Source organism: Euprymna scolopes, chromosome 16, assembly GCF_053919585.1.
Source record: "Euprymna scolopes isolate OS-2025 chromosome 16, ASM5391958v1, whole genome shotgun sequence".
NCBI classification, from domain to species: domain Eukaryota; kingdom Metazoa; phylum Mollusca; class Cephalopoda; order Sepiida; family Sepiolidae; genus Euprymna; species Euprymna scolopes.
In genome coordinates, this window is record NC_136497.1 from 21,925,006 (window position 1) to 21,945,645 (window position 20,640).

The 20,640-nt window shown below is 33.5% G+C and overlaps 1 protein-coding gene across 5 annotated transcripts in view; it reads left to right on the forward strand.

Moving 5' to 3' along the window:
- Window positions 1-20,640, forward strand: part of LOC145295876 (E3 ubiquitin-protein ligase TRIP12-like) — a 279,814-nt gene that overhangs the window by 70,323 nt on the left and 188,851 nt on the right. For 3 of the 5 annotated variants that reach the window (XM_080141618.1, XM_080141616.1, XM_080141620.1), the window contains exons 1-2: window positions 9,914-10,035; window positions 11,637-11,741. The gene's annotated coding sequence lies outside the window, so the exon portion shown is untranslated. Of the gene's footprint in view, window positions 1-9,913; window positions 10,036-11,636; window positions 11,742-20,640 lie in introns of those variants that run through there. The other 2 variants (XM_080141617.1, XM_080141619.1) reach the window with 1 other exon arrangement.

Sequence of the window (20,640 nt, forward strand, 5' to 3'; positions counted from 1 at the left end):
CATGGAATATGTGCCTACATCAAAGATAGCTTTCCATGTGGTAGGGATATCTCCAGAGAAGACCCTAATTTACCTTACATGTGCTTCCAGGTTGCACTAGCTTACACCACTGCATTTATATTTGTCCTCTATCACCCCCACAACAGTGGGGTTACTATCTTTAAGAGCATATCTGAGAAAATTGACCACATCCTGTCTGCTCATCATTCGGCGAACATTCACATTTGCGGTGACTTCAATGTCCATAATGTGGAATGGCTGACCCACTCAAATAAGACAGATGATGAGGGGAGGTTCTGTCATGATTTTGCCACTGCCTATGACCTCACTCAGATTGTTCACGAACCCACCCCTGTGCTCGATACTACCGGTCAGTATGCAAGCCTTCTAGACATTTTCCTCACAACTTCCCCTGAGCTATGTTCATGTTCCGTTCTATCTCCTCTGGGATCCTCCGACCACTCTGTTGTAGCAGTTAAGATAAAAATGAAATGTAATAAGTCTCTAGACGTACCTCTCCACCGTACTGTATATCTATACTCTATGGCTGACTGGGATAGCTTCCGTACATTCATATCTGATCTACCTCTGCATTCCATGTTTAAAAAGGATGTGTCCTCCATAGTATCAGACCTGACCGAATGGTTAATTGTAGGCATAGACAGGTTCATACCATAAAAAAATTCCAACAAAAACCTAACAGCCAGCCATGGTTCTCCCCAGAATGTGCTGCTGCCATCGCGCACAGAAATCACTTTTTCCATAGCTACCAACGTAATAGATGTACTGAGACTAAAGCTGCTTTCAGGAATGCCAGCAACCACTGTAAAAGAGTAATAAAAAATGCAAGAGAGCTATATGCTCAGTCTGTTAAATCCAAAGTAGCTCATCTCGTCAGCATCAGACAAGGCCAGACTATTTGCCAAGAACTTTGCAGTCAATTCTACTCTATGCAACAAAGGCCATCAACTCCCCTGTATTTCCTCCTATAACAGATAACACGCTTTGCAACATATAAATATCTGTGTGTGAGGTCGCCAAGCTAATCAAGAACCTTGATTCCAGTAAAGCTACTGGCTCTGACGGCATTCCAGTTATAGTGCTGAAAAGCTCCAACCAGAACTTTCCCCCCATACCTACAAAACTGTTTAAGCATTGCCTTAAGGAGAAGTGCTTTCCAACACCCTGGAAAACCTCATCAGTATGCCCTGTATTTAAGAATTCAGGTGATAAGTTATCTCCCTCTCAGTATAGACCAATAAGTCTCCTGTGTGCTATGAGTAAGTTGCTGGAATCCATATTAAATAGAGAAATAGTCAACCACCTCAGCAGGAATAACCTTCTTAGTGACACACAATATGGTTTCCGCTCCGCAAGATCTATCGCAGATGTGCTGACAGTTATATCCCACAGGATTAGTGAATCTCTTGACAAAGGCTTCCTTTCTAGGGCAATTGCTCTTGACATATCAAAGGCCTTTGACAAGTTATGGCATAAGGGTTTACTTCACAAGATTTCCAGCTACAGTATAACTGGAAATGTTTTCTCAATCATTAAATCATTTCTCTCCGATAGGTTCATAAGAGTAGTGGTTAATGGGCAGAAATCAGAAGCCCACAGTATTAATGCTGGAGTCCCTCAGGGGTCCATCCTGGGCCCACCTCTCTTCCTGATCTACATCAATGATCTCCCAAAACACATACTTAAATCATTCGTTGACATCTATGCTGATGAAACGACCATCTATGGCAACACATCAAAGGCCGTAAATGACAAAGTTCTCTCTAATTCTCTCTCCTCTGATCTTGAGTGCATGGTACACTGGGGGAAGAGGTGGCTGGTCACTTTTAATGCATCTAAAACCAAGCTTCTATCTTTACATCATTCAACGCTCTGATCCCAATCTGGCATAAATTGAAATGGATGGCTCTCGTCTTGGGGAGGCTCCATGTTTTGACAAGCTTCTGGGTTTGACCTTTACTCCTGATCTGAAATGGAACACGTACATTAGGTCTGTTGCCAAGGACGCTGGGAAAATGGTGGGATCCTTCTACCGCTCCAGAAGATATCTCACTACTGATGCAATTCTCTATCTGTATAAAAGCCAAGTACGTCCAAGGATGAAGTACTGCTGCCACATCTGGGCAGGAGCTGCTAAAAACAGCCTATCCTGCCTTGACAGAGTACAAAATAGACTTTGTGGTTTAGTGGGGGATGCCTTTTCTCTTCCCTGCAACCTCTCTCCCACAGAAGAGACGTTTCGAGCCTGTCTTTGTTTTATCGTTATTTCCATGGAAGGTTCTCGTCTGAGCTCCAATCCCTGGTTCCCCCTCGCCAATCTTTCACGAGAAACACCCGTCTGGCTGAAACTACTGTCAGTAATTTTCCCCACTCTTTATCTGTGCTTAAATCCAAACGTAGATTCCATGAGCAAAGCTTCTTTCTTAGAACTGCACGCCAGTGGAACTCTCTGCCACTTGCCTGTTTCCCACCTGACTACAACTTGAATGTCTTCAAGTCCAATATAAACAAACTCCTGACAAACCGCCCCCTTAAGTAAGACACTCTATCAAACCTCCAATACTAATGATTACTACAATACTATCTCATTGATTACTGTACACGCAATAACCCTTATCCCTGAGTGGCCTTCGGGCCTTGATAAGTGGTGACCCCATGTAAAAAAAACAAACAAAAAAAAACAAATAACAGTACTCTGAGAAGCATCTTCCCAAATGTGGCAACAGTAATCCATCTTAGGACATCTGACTCTTAGATGTAAAGTTTTACAAAGAACCCCCACCCCACCTCCAATTTCAGGACCAACTGGTTCAACAGCAATGTACTGCCAGGACATAGAAATCTGGTTGAATACTGTAGCCAGCACACAAAATCTGGCTGTCACCCAACTTCTGATAGCAGTGCATGGTTGCTGTCCACTGGGCCGTAATAAGGATTGCTGTTGATTTAGACAGAAAGTCAAAGAAGAAATGAGCCAGTCATCTTACCTGCTCACTTGGTTTATCGGCAACTAGATAGAATTATTCGCTGTAATGTGATGCCCTACTAAATTGGATGAAGCTCAATCGGGACAGATGATCCTCGACCGTTACTTGGGATTTGCACTAATCAGACACTGATCAGTGATGATATGTTGAATAATAATGATAATAAAAATATCTGTCTGTGGTTTATTATGACAATATATGTGAGCTGTGGAGAGTGACTTGGTTGAGAAACGTCCTGGGGATGACTAACCAGCTTTCCGGGTGTTAGACACGATGAAATGATAGGCACTTAGAAACATCAACGGGTCGATATAGTGTTGACTATAACCGGCTGGAATAGGTCACTTCTTGAGCCTTCTTTGCATTGTTACGGGCAGCGTTTCCATCATCGGTATTACATGGCAGGGACCACATACTGAAATCACTATTTTTATACAAGCGTATGCTTGTATAGAAATAGTGAATAGATGCATTTTTATAAAACTATATAACTTATTTTACATTTAAAACTCGAGGCGCATATTTAGTTAAGACCCATTGAGACCCGATGCATGCAACCAAACCACTATGTGCATCCGACGTGCACAATATGCAAGTTTCAACATTTTTTTGACGCTTAAAGAACCAAATCCATTGCCACTGCATTCTCCATCATTGATGGTGCCTAATTACAGTTAAGATTATCTAAGAAAACTTTGTTCTGTCAGTTAACCACATTCACACCCACTCCAGTGTTTGTTGAAAATTGTGTAAATAAACGTTTTTTTATTATTTATAACAGTAAAAAAACGTTTATTTACACTTTTCGTCATTATTTTTGCTTGATTGGCAACTTCTGTCAACTGGACCGCATTCATCTCTTCTTTCCAGAGATCTTAAAGCAATGTGGGCACGGAGGCAAACAGAACAACCAATCAGAGCATGTGGTAATCATGAGACCATCAGCCAACTTGATGTCATGAAGTTATTCTACCACATTATTCTATTAAAGGAAATGTTTCTACATTTGCTAGTTCAAATTATAATAAAATTGAAACTGCTCAAATTTTGTACTCAAGGTTTTTGATTTTATAAATGGGCCATGTTCATGTTTAACTTGTTTGCAATTATGTAGTTTTTGTCATGTACTCTTTAAAGGAATGTTGTGTATACATGCACACTGCAGGCTAAAATTCAGAAAAGATATACCTATGTACCTTACATATTCCAATGTCATACAACACTGAGCTTGTTATTGTGTGTGTATATAATTTAGGAATACAAAAGTTGTGATTTGAAAAAGTTAAATTTCAAATATAGAAATTTTATTGTATGCAAGACAAAGAATACAGTATAGTAAAAAATATTTCCTTAACCCATGAGTTTTCATTGGATTTGCACACCAGTAGATTTATTGTATTTCATTATTCTGAATTATATATATATATATCTTTATAATATAAAGCTGAATGTCTGTATGTGTATGTGTGTGTCTGGTCACGAATAGGCTCCTATATGGTTGACTATTTTAAAAAACTGATTGCATATAATGATAGATATATTGAGACACAGGAATGGGTATGTTTAAAAAAAAAACAAACGTTTACAAGTGTTTTTGATATAGATGTACATAAGAATACTTTGATAATTATGTTTTAACTTAAATAGGGATGGCATAATAAAATTGTGGGGTCTGCATTCGCGCATGGCCTCCATAGAATGTAAATAGGTACAAACTTTAATAAAGACTTTTCATATCTATCTACGTAAGTATACTTTGATAATTATGTTTCAGTTTGAAGAAATATGGTATAATAAAATTATGGGGTGTTCGTTCGTGCCTGACCTCCAAAGAATGTAAATATGTCACAAAGTTTAACAAGATTTTTTTTAATATAGATCCATAGAATATTGTGATAAGTGTTTCAGTGTGAACAGGTATGGTATAATAAATTATGGGGTTTATCTATTTTATTTTTACTTTCATCATATTTTGCTTTGATTTTGATACCCCCAAATTCGAAGCTATCTCATTACAACCCTTCCTTTTCATAACCTATCATACTTTCATAAATCAGAGTCCATTTTCTGTAGGCTATTTTTGAACCCAGTCAACAACGGGTACTTTTGCTAGTATATATATAAAGGTTGATAAGAAAGTTCCTGTGGTTTTTAACTTTTAAATTCAGATGAACATATCTCGACTCAAACAAAAGTTTATTGATCGTAAAAAAAAAGAAGCACTTTCAGAATCAACACATTTTTGCCAACGCCAATAACATAAAAATCTTATATTCTGGTGACGATAAAGTCATTGAAGGTGTTTTTGATATCGCTTAGGATTTTGAAGCATTTCTCATGCAGAAAGTTGTCAAGATGCTTGAAAAAGTGGTAGCCAGTAGGAGAGTATGCCGGTTGAGTCATATGCTGGATGAGTTTCGTATCCCAATTTATTCAACTTCTGCAGGGTTGGTTTAGCAACATGCGGTCAATTCCATCTTGTATTCAAAGTTCTGAAAAGAAGACATAATTGTTTTAAAACAATGCCAATTCAAACGATTAGATAGAGCAAAAAATGAACACATAAGGAAATGGCAGAAACACTAGAGAAAAAAACCCAATCTGTAGTGGCATGCATAAGTTCAAGTGTAATGTGAACAGCCATCTTGCTTCCCCCCACCCCCCTTCATAATATCTCTGCAACTTATGTCCCAGATAGAATGGGGACAAAAATGGATGATCACAGTCAATGCTGCAAGACAAAGTTTGTTTCCTTCAAAAATTACAAGAAACCTTTTTTACCACCAATAGCAATGGCTAAAAACACATTACCTGAAAGTACTTCTTTTAAACTGCTTAGCCTAACATTCACAGGGAACATGAGTTGGAACAGATACATTGAGAGCATTGCAAAGGCTGCTGCAAAGAAGGTGGGCTCCCTCTGCTAGAAAGCTACTTACACCTGAAAGTATCCTGTACCTCTATAAGGCCACCATTCGCCCATGTATGGAGTACTGTTGTCACATTTTGGCTGTTGCATCTGCTACTAATCTCTTACTCCTAAACAAGGTTCAAAAGAGAGTCGCCAACCTGATAGGTCCTGAACTCTTATCTAAGCTTCAGCCTCTGTCCCATCAACGAGATGTTGCATCCCTCTGCCTGTTCTACAAGTATTTTAATGGTGAATGCTCCAACGAACTACTAGCCTTTGTACCCCTCAATGTAAATACCCCTGACAAACCTGACAAGCAGCAAAGACCCTCCATGACCTCCATGTAAAAAAAGAAAAGGAAAAAAAGACCCACCATTACACAGAAGAAATCCCTAGGTGTAAGAAAGCCTTCTACTCCAATAGTTTCTTTTCCAGAACTGCTAGGCTTTGGAACTCCCTTCTGTGTTCCTGCTTTCCCAACTGTATTGACATGCATAAGTTCAAGTGTAATGTGAACAAACATCTTGCTGCCCACCCCTTCATAATATCCCTGCAACTTATGTCCCAGATAGTAACCACTTACTTCAAAGTAGCACTGTGCCTTGTTTGGGGTGAAAATTGAATAAATATATAAAATAAAAGTATTATCACAAAAACTTATTTGAAAATACATCATTTGAAATTAAAATTAAAAATTCTGCAAGAACTTTCTTCTCAACCTTATATATATATATATAAAGGTTGTTCCAAAGGTGAAGCCTCTTATTTTTTTTCTTTTTTGTTTAACTCAAGAATTTGAAGAGCTATGAAGACTGGAGTGGTACCATTAAAATGAGCAACCTTTTGTGCTCCTGAATTTATTTTTCTACATAGTCACCACCATTATTAATGTACTTTTGCTAGAATTCAATGATGCATCTCTGTTTCTGTCACATGTCCATGACAGGTAGCTTTTTTAGAGTCTCACATCATCAATATCTGCAATAGATAGATGAAACTTTCAGGTCATGAATACATAAGTTCAGTCACTACAACAATGCAATTTGCAATCTCCTCTAATTTTTATTTTTTATTCTGCCTGAATGGATTAGAGGAGATTGCAAATTGCATTGTTGTAGTGACTGAACTTATGTATTCATGACCTGAAAGTTTCATCTATCTATTGCAGATATTGATGATGTGAGACTTTAAAATATATATATATATATATATATATATATATATATATATATATATATATATATATATATATATTAATATGTTCATTATTTATACAAACATTATCGGCTACATTTGTGCATACATGTTTGTACTGCACTTTCTTTTGAAACAGGGTAATTATCCGGCCCAATGATACTGATTTCTAAAGCAAGTGTAGCAGAAATATGCATGCACATATGTAGCCAATAATGTTTCTATAAATAAACAAACCATAATTATGCTGTGCTAGCCATTTCGATAAACACTGTAGTCTTAATAGAATTACAACTAGGAAACTACAACTATACAATAATTATATAAGGTGTGTGGGCCTAATCTCATCCATGCTATACTATTAAAAAATTTTTTTTGCTTTCTTTTAAGATAATAATGCTGGGTATGGGGCAGCCAAACCAGCTGCGAACATTCCCCTGCTTTTTATTGATACCAGTCGAGAACTCTTTTTAGTATCCTCATTGTTCCCTTAAGTGCAATTGTCTGTATCTCTCTTGCACTTGGTTCACCAGGTATATTAGTTAGGTAGGACTTTAGGTTCTTCTTCATAAGCTCTGTGGCGCTTATAATAACTGGTATGATTGAAATCTCCCTAAGGTTCCAATTTCTTTTCATATCATACATGAGACCTTGGTATTTGGTCTTTTTCTACCTTTCAGCTCTGTTCAGACCTCCATCATTAGGGACATTCACTTCAACCAAGGTTGCCACTCTCTCTGACTTATTCCATATAACTATGTCAGGTTTGACAGCAGCATTTTCAAGGTAGGTGACTGTAGGGGTTACATGGTCGTAATGTATGGTATGTAAGTCATTTCCAACAGTTCTTTCAGGTTGATGTTCCCAGAATTTGCTGATACGCTGGATGTTAATTTCTTTTTTTCTATTACAAATATCCTAACTGTAATCTCTTAACATATATACCATGCAATGGATAAGGCATGGGAGACTAGGGCAGTAGCTCTAGATATATCTAAGGTTTTGACATGGCTTAGCACAAATGTTTTCTTATGAAAATAAAATCAATTGGTATTTAATATAATCTAATATTTCTTAGACAAGAGAAAAATGCACATTATCTTCGATGTTCGTATGTCAAAACATGATATAAATGCAGGTATGCTACAAGAGTCGATCCTCGGACCTTTATTATTCCTGATATTCATAATCAACCTCCCTGATAAGATTGTCTTTGAGATAGGTATATTTGCTGATGACACCATGCTCTATAACAGATACGAGGGGAAAATGAATGAACTAAGGCAATAACTGAAACCCTAGAAGATGATCTTCAGTCTGTAGTGGAATGAGAACGTAAATGGATGGTAACATTCAATGCTGCCAAGACTAAATTTCTTTCCTTTAACAGTTACAAGAAAACTTTCTCAACCACTGATTGGCATGACTAATAATATACTACATGAAAGCTCTTTGTTCAAATTCCTCAGCCTAACATTCACATACAACATGAATTGAAACAAATACATTGAGGTCATTGCCAAGGTTGCTGTGAAGAAGGTGGGCTCTCTCTACTGTGATAGAAAATTACTTGCTCCTGAGAATATCTTAAATCTTTATAAAGCCACCATTCGCCCATGCATTGTGTATTTTTGCCACATCTGAAGGAATGCATCTGCCACTAGTCTCTCGCTCTTAGACAAAATCCAACGAAGTCTCCAGTTGAATAGGTCTCACACTATCAACCAAACTCCAGCCTCTCTCCCACTGCTGAAATGTTGTATCCTTGTGTGTGTTTTACAAGTATTTTAATAGAATGTGCTCTGATGAACTTGAAGCACTTATACTCCCTTTACATAAATACTTTTGACTCCCCTGACAAGCAGCAAAATCACACGCCTACAATATAGAGATCTCTAGATGCCAGAAAACCTTCTACTCTAATTGTTTCTTCCCTTAAACTTTTAGAGTTTGGAATTCTCTTTTGGATCTGTGCTTTTCTAACTTCACTAACTTTCAGAAGTTCAAGTATAATATGATCAGACATCTTGCTACTCAACCCCCTACATATTGTCCTTGTTTATTTTTTCCCAAATAATAGCCGAACATGTCCAAGTGGCATTGTGACTTGTTTGGGGAGAAATAACAGTAAATATATGCATATACACATATACAATTGTCACGATGTCATACAAAGACCTAATTAGAATATATGGTGAACAGAATTTTTTTGTAGTTGTACAAAAAACAACACTGAAACTAGGTCAAATTGTTGGTTGCGCATTACTTTTCTTTTTTGCTATTGTTTTTATTGTTGTACTCACTTCATGCACAACCACAGGCGTTTTGTCAAATTAAAGTATGGTCAAGTTTGGTCCTTGGAGGCTATCCTCCCAGGCATTTATCTTTTTTTTTTTTTTCAGGAGTAGTTGTTTATTCTTAGTTGCCTGAGATGCTCCTCACTGAGGAACGCCGAAGGTCCAATTACTGCAAATTTTACATCCATCTAGAATTCCACCTTTTGATGGAGCTGGATGCTACATCCCTCACTCTACTGAACTCATGTCTAACTTTACAATGAGAGATAGGTTAATATTATCATATTAAAGCAGTTACAAACATTTGCGCACGAATTCAAGAGATAGACTAGAATAGTCCGTAGAAAAGGTGTGTTAAAAAAGTAACTGACTGAGGATATATTAAAATAAACATGTTGCATACACTTTTGTTTATTTTCGTTTTTTATCCTAGGCAACGTTGGATTTGTTGGTTAATAATAATAATGAAGAACAAAACAAACAAAAAAACGAGTGTATAAAGTTATGAACCGGAAATGCTGTTTTTTTTTTTGTTTGTTTGGTCTTCCGTTTCCGTGAACTTGCTGCGCATGCGCTTGCTAATCTCTAGTTGGACCAAATCTGGATGAAGTCGCTCACTTACTAAGTACTTTGCATTTTTTCTCCATATTATTTGTAACTCTATTAGTTTTTATTATTATTATAGTTTTATTTCTTAGTTTTCCAGAATATTTGACCTCCCCTTTTTAGAACAACAGTAAAAGCAGAAGAAGAAAAAAAATCCCCCCTAACTGTTATCTCAGTCTGATTTTTCTATTCTATTTTTATAATCTTCTTCTTTTTGAAACGGAACGATTTTATTTATTTATTTTTTAAGGTGTACGTGTTTGTGTTTAATACATATATTTGTAATTTATTTAAAACATGATGGGACTAATATAAAAGAAAAAGATGTTAAAAATGACCCTATACATCAAAAGAATTATATTTATATAGGTATATGAAAAAATACTAACAATTATTAGCGTCTTTTAAGAAAAAATTTTTTTTTTCTTATCAAGAAAAAAAAAAAAGTAAACACTTGTTTCAAAATTGTTTTTTTTTTTTTTTTCGTCAAGGTTTGTTTATTTGAACTGCGACTTTGTAGTCGTTTCAATAATTAGATATTTTTAGCTGCATTCTAAAATCGTGATTTTTGTAAATGTTTAGATTGTGTATTGGGTGGGTTAATAATGTCTAAGCTGCGATATTTATTACTGTAGATAGCTCCCATTACCCCTTTAGTTCCATGGTGACTCCGTAGCAACAGCAGTTGTGAAGAGCAATATGCCTTTTTAGCAGTCGATATGTTTGGGTGTATAATAGATATTTGACCATAAAGAGGGGGTTTAATTTCAGATGTGCTTCCTTTTTACATCGATCCCCCACTTTTTGGCATAGCAGTAGCAACACATTGTATTTGGGGGGACGAATATAGCTCACATATATCTTGGTCTTTTTTTTTTTTTTTTTTTTTAATCAATATTGGATTTATTTATAAATTCTTTAGGCGAATCCTACTCTGTTTGATATCTTTCGCTTTTGAACATTGCTATGTATATATATTTATATATTTTTAAAGATATTTCCAAATTGAATTAAATTTGTAGATTGCTAAATAAAAACAAAAGAAAGAAAAAACATGGCTGACGATATATTTTTTTTATTCTCGTTTTTCACCTTAAAATAATCTAAATTTTTTAAGCAAAACTTATTGAACTTTTTTTCGTGTTCACATCGAATTACTTGTCTCCTTTTTATTTCGCGATTAACTCACTAAATCCTCCCATATTTCCCGACTTTTTCTCTTCGGTTTTCATGTTTTTGTTTTTTGACCTGAATCCTTTCCCCAGTTTTGTGTACTATTCTCTATTACTCTGAACCATTTAAAGTATTTAAATATATTTTAACAAATTTAAACGTTTATGAATTACATGCAATTATCGATCAAGGTTTCAATTTATATTAAATAATTAACAATGCCATCTCCAAGCTTCTATTTATATATATATATATATATATATATATTTTTTTAATATGATGACGTAGTCGTGTGTTTTTATTGTTTTTGTTTCATAAAAGAAAGCAACCAATTTCGAATGTTTAGACCCTCTCGGTTATTTTTATGTTTGCATATTTTTTTTTTGTTTTGTTTTGTAATGATTTAAAAGAAAATTAGATTTATTTTTATTTTGTTTCCCCTCTTAGATTTTCATCAAATACATCTCGTCCATAGTTCTGTACACAAATGTACATTTACGCAGGACTTTCTCACCAAAGCAAGACGAATGGTTTTGTTGTGGCCGTTGTTCAGTAAGTCGAATTAATTTTCATTACCCCCCCCCCAATATATATATATATATATATATATATATATATATATATATATATATATATTTAAATATACATATTTATGTATTTCTCGCTTGGAAACCTCATTCTGCAATCATGTTTTTCTATGTTTTCAGCGTCCCAAATTCTCTTCACAAAGACCCTCTACAATTATTCGATTTGTAGTTTTAAAATTATATTTTAAGTTATATATATATAATTTAATATGGCTATATTTTTAAATTGTATTTTCAAGTTTTAGTATATTTTTTTTTTATTAAATTGTTAGATAAAAAAAATAATTTACAAACACCCCCATTAAGAATGGATTTCTAAATAATAACGTTATTTCAGCACGGTAACAGAAGTGCATAAGCACCCCTTTTTTTTCTTCTAAAAGACGTTAGTAATTTATTTCTAATCTTTATTTAGTATTATAAAAATAACGGTACTTGTATTTTTGATACCGTGCTGTAATAATAGCGTTATTTCGAAAGCCATTCTTAACAAGGAGAGGATGTTTTATAATTATTCTGTGCTTCCACCTAACAATTTAATTTAAAAAGAGATATCGTGAAACTTGAATTTAACCTGAAAAAACTATTTTAAAATAACTCGGTACCAAAAATACATAAATACTAAAATAACTTGGTACTCATGCAGAGAGTGATCTGTGCTGAAATTAATAACGTTATTTAAAAAGCCATTCTTAACATGGGGAGGGGAGGGGGTTTTGTACCTATTCTGTACTTTAGCCTTACAATTGAATAAAAAAAACAAAACTTTAATTAAATGTGGAAATACGATTTAAAAAAAATAGTGTGGATCTGGATCAGTCACTCTGCATTAGCACCAATAACTTAACCATAACCCAACCCTAAATGGCGATAAATTTAAAACTTAGCAATAACAATATTTTCTAAAAAAAAAAAAAAAAAATCTTAATTTGAATGTTTACGAATATTTGTTTAATTTTGTGACATCTTAAATTGCAATAAAAAAAATACAAATTGTATAAAATGACGTATTTAGTAGAAAATCATTTCAAAGCAATAATGTAAGATTTTACTTAAAAAAAAAAAAAAAATAATGTGTGAGAATATTAAACTATCTGTGACTTGTCAATAGTCATTTATTTAAAAATGTATGACTTCACAAAGGATAAATGGTTGTTTTTGGCGATTTTCAGGAATAAAAAAATTAAAGCTCACGTTGTGATGTCATCCATTTTTTTGACATGTTGATAAAACGACAGCAGTTACGGCTGCTGCTGTTGCTTTCAAATCACCATCCACAACCTTTGCCAACTACGAATCGTCCTTTATGACGTCATCCATTTTCAAATAAAAATGTCTTGTGATAATCATGAAGTGTGCACAAGCCAAAACCTCATCATGCAGGGCTGCTTTCAACCAAATAAGCGTGTTGTTGGCTTTTAGCACATGGCATCTTTGGATCAAAGTGTAGTATCTGTTCTTCAGATGCTGCACTTCAATTTCTTGTTCTCTCTGTGGAGGAAAAATCCCTCACGACTGAGACAATTTTTAATTTTTGTTCCTTTTCTCCATGTTAAAAAAAACGACCCTGATGTCTAACTCTGTCCCGTGGGGAGGCATTGTAAATAGGAACGGCCATCTGTTTCCAAGTAAATATTTCCCTTTTGTTGTTGATCGTGCTTGTACATGGTGACGAGCAAGTGGAGAATAATACATTAGTAATTACGGCTGCTGTTGCTGCTTTCAAGCATATGCAAATATTTAGAAAACTCTTGTGAAGGCATGAGATGAAAGTGTAGTATCTGTTCTGATATTATAATTTTATCTTTTCTGCCCGAGGTCAGTGGAGAAATTCTTGTAGCCTGCAATGGATTTTTTCCACATTAAAAAAGCTGGTCTCTAATTTTGGCTTCATGGTGGGTGGGGGCGAGTAAATCAAAACACAATACACTGTTTATACAATAAATTAAGACCCTAACCAGTTGGGGGGGGGTGAAGGTAAGTAGACTCCCGAATAATGCAGAGTGGGTACAGTTGGTTATAATTTTCGTCAAGTTCTTTTTCTTTGTTTTTATAATTGAAAAATAAACTGTTCTAAAATTACCTACTTGTCTGTATTTAACTAAAAAAAAATTAGAAAGATATTTTTTGGAATTTACATTTCATGTTTTTGCAGACATTTTTGTTCTATGGAAAATTTGGAGAATCTAAATTTGTAAATTTATCATAGATATTTAAAAAAATATTTTTATTTAAAAATGTTTTTGTATGGTGATAATTAAAGACTTCATTTTCAATTCTTGCATTTAAACTTTAAAGTAGAAATTTGAAATAATTTAATGAAAATGTTAATCTTTCTTTGTATTATTTTTAACAATATTATCTTGATATAAAAAAAGTCTTTAAAAAAAGTCCTAATGTATCCCCCCCCCCCAAAAAAAAAATTGGCTCTTATTAAAATTAAAGAAATCCAAAGTCTTTATGGGATTTCAATCTCAATATTTCGTAAGAAATCTGAACAAATTGTTTTATTTTGGTTAAAAATTTGTTCTTTGACAATTTTTTTTTTTTTACGTTTTCGATCTTGTCGGCATTTTTATTTTTAAGCAATTTTGCAACCAAAAATTTAAAGCAAAATTCTTTGGATTATTCTCATATTGCTTGTAACATTATTCAATGTTTTGGCCGATATAACCTCCGATGTTTTTTGAACTTTGTAATATTTGTCCAATCTGTACATAATTTTGAACTGAACACTTGAATTCATGGAAGTAGATTGTCCTCATTTCGTCAACGATGTCTGAATAGAAATGTTAATTTGTTATTCTTAGTATTGTTTCTAGTAATGATTGAACCTCTAAATGATATCACTTAGCGTAAATGGTTAACAATTCTATGTGGATATAATCAGTGTGAATTTTGTGAGCCTTTAATCATATCTTGTCTAGACGTATGTAAATTATGATTTTTTTTATCTTAACTCACATCACAATTTTCTTGTGCTTTAATCTATAATTATTGGCTCCCATGTTTTATGACATTATGATAATTCTATAGTAATAATACTACACAACTAGGTGGAAGTGTGTTTTAAGGCTTTCAACGTGCCGACTAGAATTGGACATATGGCATAACTATTATTAGCGTTGGTTAACAATCGATTCTTCTGAAGGTTCAGTTCTTACTAAAAATGATATCATTAACTCTTCTACAATGTCATGACTGATAGAACGACAACAATCCACCTTTATGAATTAAATGTTCAAAGAACGATGAAGACCTGGCTAGATATAGGTTACTTTGAAAGTCAATGTAAAGTGGAAGTTAAACTGAATATGATGATGATTGTTTGAAATTTCATCTTGGAAATAAATTTCAATAAGAAGATTCTTCAAGTTCAAAAAAGATGCACCAGAAAGAGGTAGATTATATCAGTTGAAGCTGTGAATATAATAACTCAAACAGTAATCCAAATAATACGATTTGTCAATCCACCTCTAAAAAAAATTCTTGTGTTTGTTTTAACAACAAACTGAAGTATGAAAAAGTGGTAAAAAAATCCCCACCAAATATATAGCAAATATTACCAAAGGCAGGGTAAGTTACTCTTCTGCCTAACTGAATAAGTATTTAGTGTTTTTATTTTAAAATGTTTAATCAGTTCCAAAAAACAGAGCATTACGTGAGAACAAGAAAAAATGGCCGTGATGTGAATCTCACCTCTTTGAAGTCTCGATAATTGCTTAAAAATCTAAAATAAAACAAAAATCCACCCATTAAATGTCATGGTAACATAATTTGTAATTTTGGTTGCAAAGTGGTATATCGAAGCAACACATTTTATATTTTCTTATCGAAATTGCCTATCTTAACTTTCCTTTTATCAACATTGTAAATGTTTTTATTTTCATGGGTTTAGTTAAAATTGGAATTTGTTTGCTTGTAATTGTCTTACCGTCTATAATGTCAATCTTTCCATTATCAATTTGATTGTGTTTAATATTTTCAATATCAGTGGGAAAAAAGTGGTAATGTAGATTTTAATTGTTTTTTTTTTTCTTTCCTTTTGTTGAAACTTACAACATAATCTGCAATGATTGATTTAAATAAAAGGGTACTATCTTTTATTTTATGCATCTCAACACTGTTTCTTTTGAAATGATCTCTGATAAAGATTTAACTATTGTCCCCATACTTTCAATGAAGAAAAATGAAATTTTTTTTTTTTTTTTTTTGCAATTACATCACTTTGAAATTATGCAAAAATATTAAAATTTCGATTGAGGGTTCACTTCAAGGTATATTTAACATTAAATGAATAATAAAAGAATATGGAATAGCAAATTACACTTTGCCATAAAGTAGAAATTTCAGGGCAGAAGTTATGCCAAATCAGTAATTTCTTATACAAGTTCCTGACTGGGAATTAATTCAAGCTTGCCATAATAGTAGCATTACAAGCGTATGCTGTATTTTCGTGGACATCGTCAACAAGTCATATCTTTTTTATTTGTTGGTCAATTTTTAAAAGAATTACATTGATGGAAAGAGAATAGAATAAGCATTCCAATGATAATTTATTTTTCTTTTATGCGTTCAATGTTTTTATGCTCCAAGTTGAAAATGAAAAAAACGGTAAAAAATTACAACAAAAAGGGAAACACTTTTTTCAATGTTTTCATTTTATACGTTACGTTTGGATACATATGCGCGGGGTTAAATTTGATTGGATATGGCTGAAATTTTACAGGCTATATAAGCATAGAAGTCCATTTCCTCTGGTCTTTGATTTTTTTTTTTTTTTTTTTTTTTTTAATGACCATAGGAAGCAAAGTTGACGAAGAATATTTCAAAATTGATTAGATAAATCTGCATATATCATCCATTTTCACATAGATAAGTTTCAGAATTATTTTCATGTAGATTATGTAAATATTTGATAATTATTAATTGCGCAGAATTTTATTTCAAATGTTATCTTTTATAGAAATCAAATCCGCTTACGGAAAAACGGTCGCTAAGCGCGTCATGCGCTGAGCTGACTAAATCATTCTCTTAAAAATAGAAAACTGTTTCCGCTATCGTCTTACTAGACTAGTCATTTTTTATTCTGAGTTTGTCAATTTAAAAAATTTTTCAAGTGTTTCAAATTTGATTTCCAAACAATACTATTTTGTTGTTTTTAACGCTTTTAGTACACATGCACTAAAAGCGTTAAAAAATAACAATGTATTAAGTACATGCGTTTAACTACTTATTTGTACTTAAGGTAGAATTGTTTTTTAGTGGTCAAAAAAAAACAAAAAACAAATACATAACAAATAAAAGGTACTTCTGCACTTATGCTACCATGCTGAAATAATAATGTTATTTAGAAACCCATTCTTAACATGGGGAAGGAAGGGTGTTTTTTGTTAACTATTCTGTACTTTTACCTAACAATTAAATAAAAAAAGATATTGTGAAACTTGAATTTATTTTTAATTCATTGTCAAGACTATTTTTTCGAATCTGTAAAACAAACCCGTTTTTTTTTTTTTTAACTGAGAACATCTAAATAATAATAATAATAATTAGGCAGTTCGATAAAGAATTTCATTGTGATGCATTTTGTAAATTTTTACCTTGTTTCCACCTTAACATTTTTCTTTAAAATGACTACCTTTAAAGGTTTCGGAGTATATTGAAAATGAATATCGCATTTAAATTTTCCGCAAATAAGTAGCTTTCCGGATATTAAGCAATGTCATTTCTTACGTTATTGCTGGTGGCCATCTTGGTATGCGCGTTTGTGCATAGTTTCTCGGGGTTGTTTGTGCGTATCAAGATGGCCACCAGCGATAACATAAATGACATTGCTTAATATCCTTATTTGCAGAAATTTAAATGCGATATTCGTTTTCAGCATACCTTAAAAACTATAGAAGTAATTTTAAATGTTAAGGTGGAAACAAGGTAAAAAAATTACCGTTTTATTTCTTTGTTTACATAATTGAATTTTCAGTAAAACAACAGAATAGAAATGACAAAAATTATCATCAACTGGTGAATATATAGTTGTTGCTTATCAGGATTCCTGGTATCCTGGTTCTGTGAAAGTTACATCGAAGATTCATGTAGAGTATGATTTAGGGTTGCATCTCAGAAAATAGGGGTATATTTTGTGCCAGATAGAGAGGATTTACAAAATTAAAAATTGGACTGGTCCCAAAATGCATAAATTCTGGTCGATTTATGGGAATTTCCATATTTTACAGAAATCCAAAATCTATATGAAAATTTTTCTTTTATTTCTGAGATTAATTCATATCTACTCAAATTTTTTTTTCTTTGAAGGGAGTAGTAAATACCGGCCATGAATGTTTAGGCATTCAATGGCTACACCCAAGATTAAGCTCTCTTTTGGTGAGGAGGCAGGAAAATGCCTATTCACAATACATCTATATTTAAATACTACTATAATACTTAGTTTTGTTCATGAATAGACATCCACTGTATGATACCATGCACCAGTTTAAAAAAAATTGAAATTTGTACATCTGAATTTATTTCTTGAAATGTTGAGGTCTGTAATTTAGCCCACTTTTTCTACAGAAAAATGTCCACGGAAAAGCCTAAATTTTGGCACTTAAAATTCTCATAACTTTTGAACTAATGATGGTAGTTGCATAATTCAAACGGTTTTAAGCATCTTTTATATATCTCTTTTCATGCAAGTTGATAAAATAACAATTATCTAAAAAGAAAAAATCAACTAATAATGCAATAGATTCAATTACAGACAGCATAAGTCTCTGATAGGCTTTCTACTGGACTCAAGTAAGAAAATTCCCTCCATAGAGATGAATATTTTGCATTTTTCACATCGAGGGCAAAACTGGAAACTTGGAAATTAATCCAAATTCCTCACATTGGAGATTCAGTCTTGGAAAGCATGAGTCTCCAATATTCTTCTGCTGGATTAAAGTGGGAAAGGGTCCTTTGAATTGAAAGACAAAACCTGTCTACTCACTACTCCTAAGGTGGAAACTCATTTTTTCATGCTTTTAAATTTCGCATCTCTTGTGATAATCACATTTGAATAATAAAAAAGGTAATATAACTCCTAAAATGCAATAGAAGTGCCCTAGACAATCGTGAATTTCAATGATCACCTATTTTCTGATAAAGAAGCATTATTAATGATCCAGACAAAACAAGTAAATATATTTCCAAAATGTCCATCATTTTTATTTATAAATACAAAGATTACTTGTTCTGTTTTCTGTGCTGAAGAACTGGGTGATATTTTCACATGAAATTTATATAGTGAAATGAACTCTCACTTAAAGTCTTAATTTGTTTTTAAATTAAAATAATTTAGAATCTCGTTTTTATTTTTCCATTAGGAATGTTGGGGCAAGGGTAAATTTTACCTAATATTCAAATGAAAGGAATATAGATGTTTTAACCTAAAAATGTTATCTTCTAAATTACTTGCTCAGTTGTAACTGTAGGCTTCATCTTGCTATGTTCACTAAAATGATTTGGTGCACATTAAAACAAAAATCCTGTTTACAAAGACCTTATCAGAATTACGAGTAAAGGATTTCTGATTGTAATTTTAAAAATATTTTGTAAACAGATTTAGTGCTTATGAAAACCTAGTTGGGAAATATGGCAGGAAAACTTAATGAAATACTTGTTATACAAAAATATTACGATACGTCGAAAATTACATGGTCAAATATTTTGATTTGTGTTTATGAAATTCAACTTGTGATGGCATTCACTCAGGGCGGATTAAGCCGGCTCTTAGTGAATTTGCCGCATTATTAATCTAGGGAGTCCATCCTAATCTATCTGCTGTTGACTCCTCAGCATATTTCAACCATTTGCGATTCCATTGCTGCACACTTAACACTGTCATAGCTTCCAAGTCAGTTTTAATAGTTACGGGCCACTTTAGTTGATCACCGCCCTGCTTGCACCATTCTGGTAGCGGTATTGTAAATCAGGCCAGTTGGTGGATGACAAAGAGTGTATCCAAACTCCAAACTATCAGAGCCTCGGATTAGCAGTGAATCCTCAAGTTTAGGAAGCTTAGTGTATGGATTCTGGTGTTTATGACGTGGTCGGAAATCCAAATTCTGAGAATGCACTGAAGATACTATTGATCGAAGACTTCCAGCTTTTGAACATCAGCTACACGTAGGGGCCAAGTTTTGTATCCGTAAAGAAGAATTGTACAAACAAGGACTTGGTATATGTGGCATTTGATCGTTAGTTGAAATTCATTTTTTGACCAAAGGTGATTATAGAGCTGAGAGAAAGCAAAGCGAGCCTTGTTGATTTGGATTGAGATGTCATTTTTCACCTGTCCTGTGAATGTGGCACAGATATTTCAAGTTATCAACTTCTTCGACAACTTCCCTGTTAAGGGTTATTATGAATCAATGTAGCAGAAGGATGTTAGCTGAGAGAATCTTCATTTTTTTAGATGTTAATTTTCATGCCAACCCGCAGAGCTATGCCACTGATACCATCAAGTGTAGTTTCAATATCTACGTGAGCCCTGTCTAATACTGTAACGTCATTGGTAAAGTCTACATCAGTGACTGTAAAGGCCTGTCCAACTTATACCTGAAACACTTTTTAAAATCCAGTAATTGAGAAGAACTGGTGAAAGACCACAACGTTGACAACACAGGCGTTGAAGTAATCAGAATCTTCATCATAACAGTGGATCTTGGTTTCCGTATGTTTGCAGTAAGCTTTAATTAAGTTGAGGAGTTTTGTAGGGAACCCAATCACGCCTTATAATATCTCACAGGCATTCATGATTAATGGAGTGGAATGCAGCTGCAAAATTAAGAAAGTAGACAATGGCTGACTTTTAATAACAC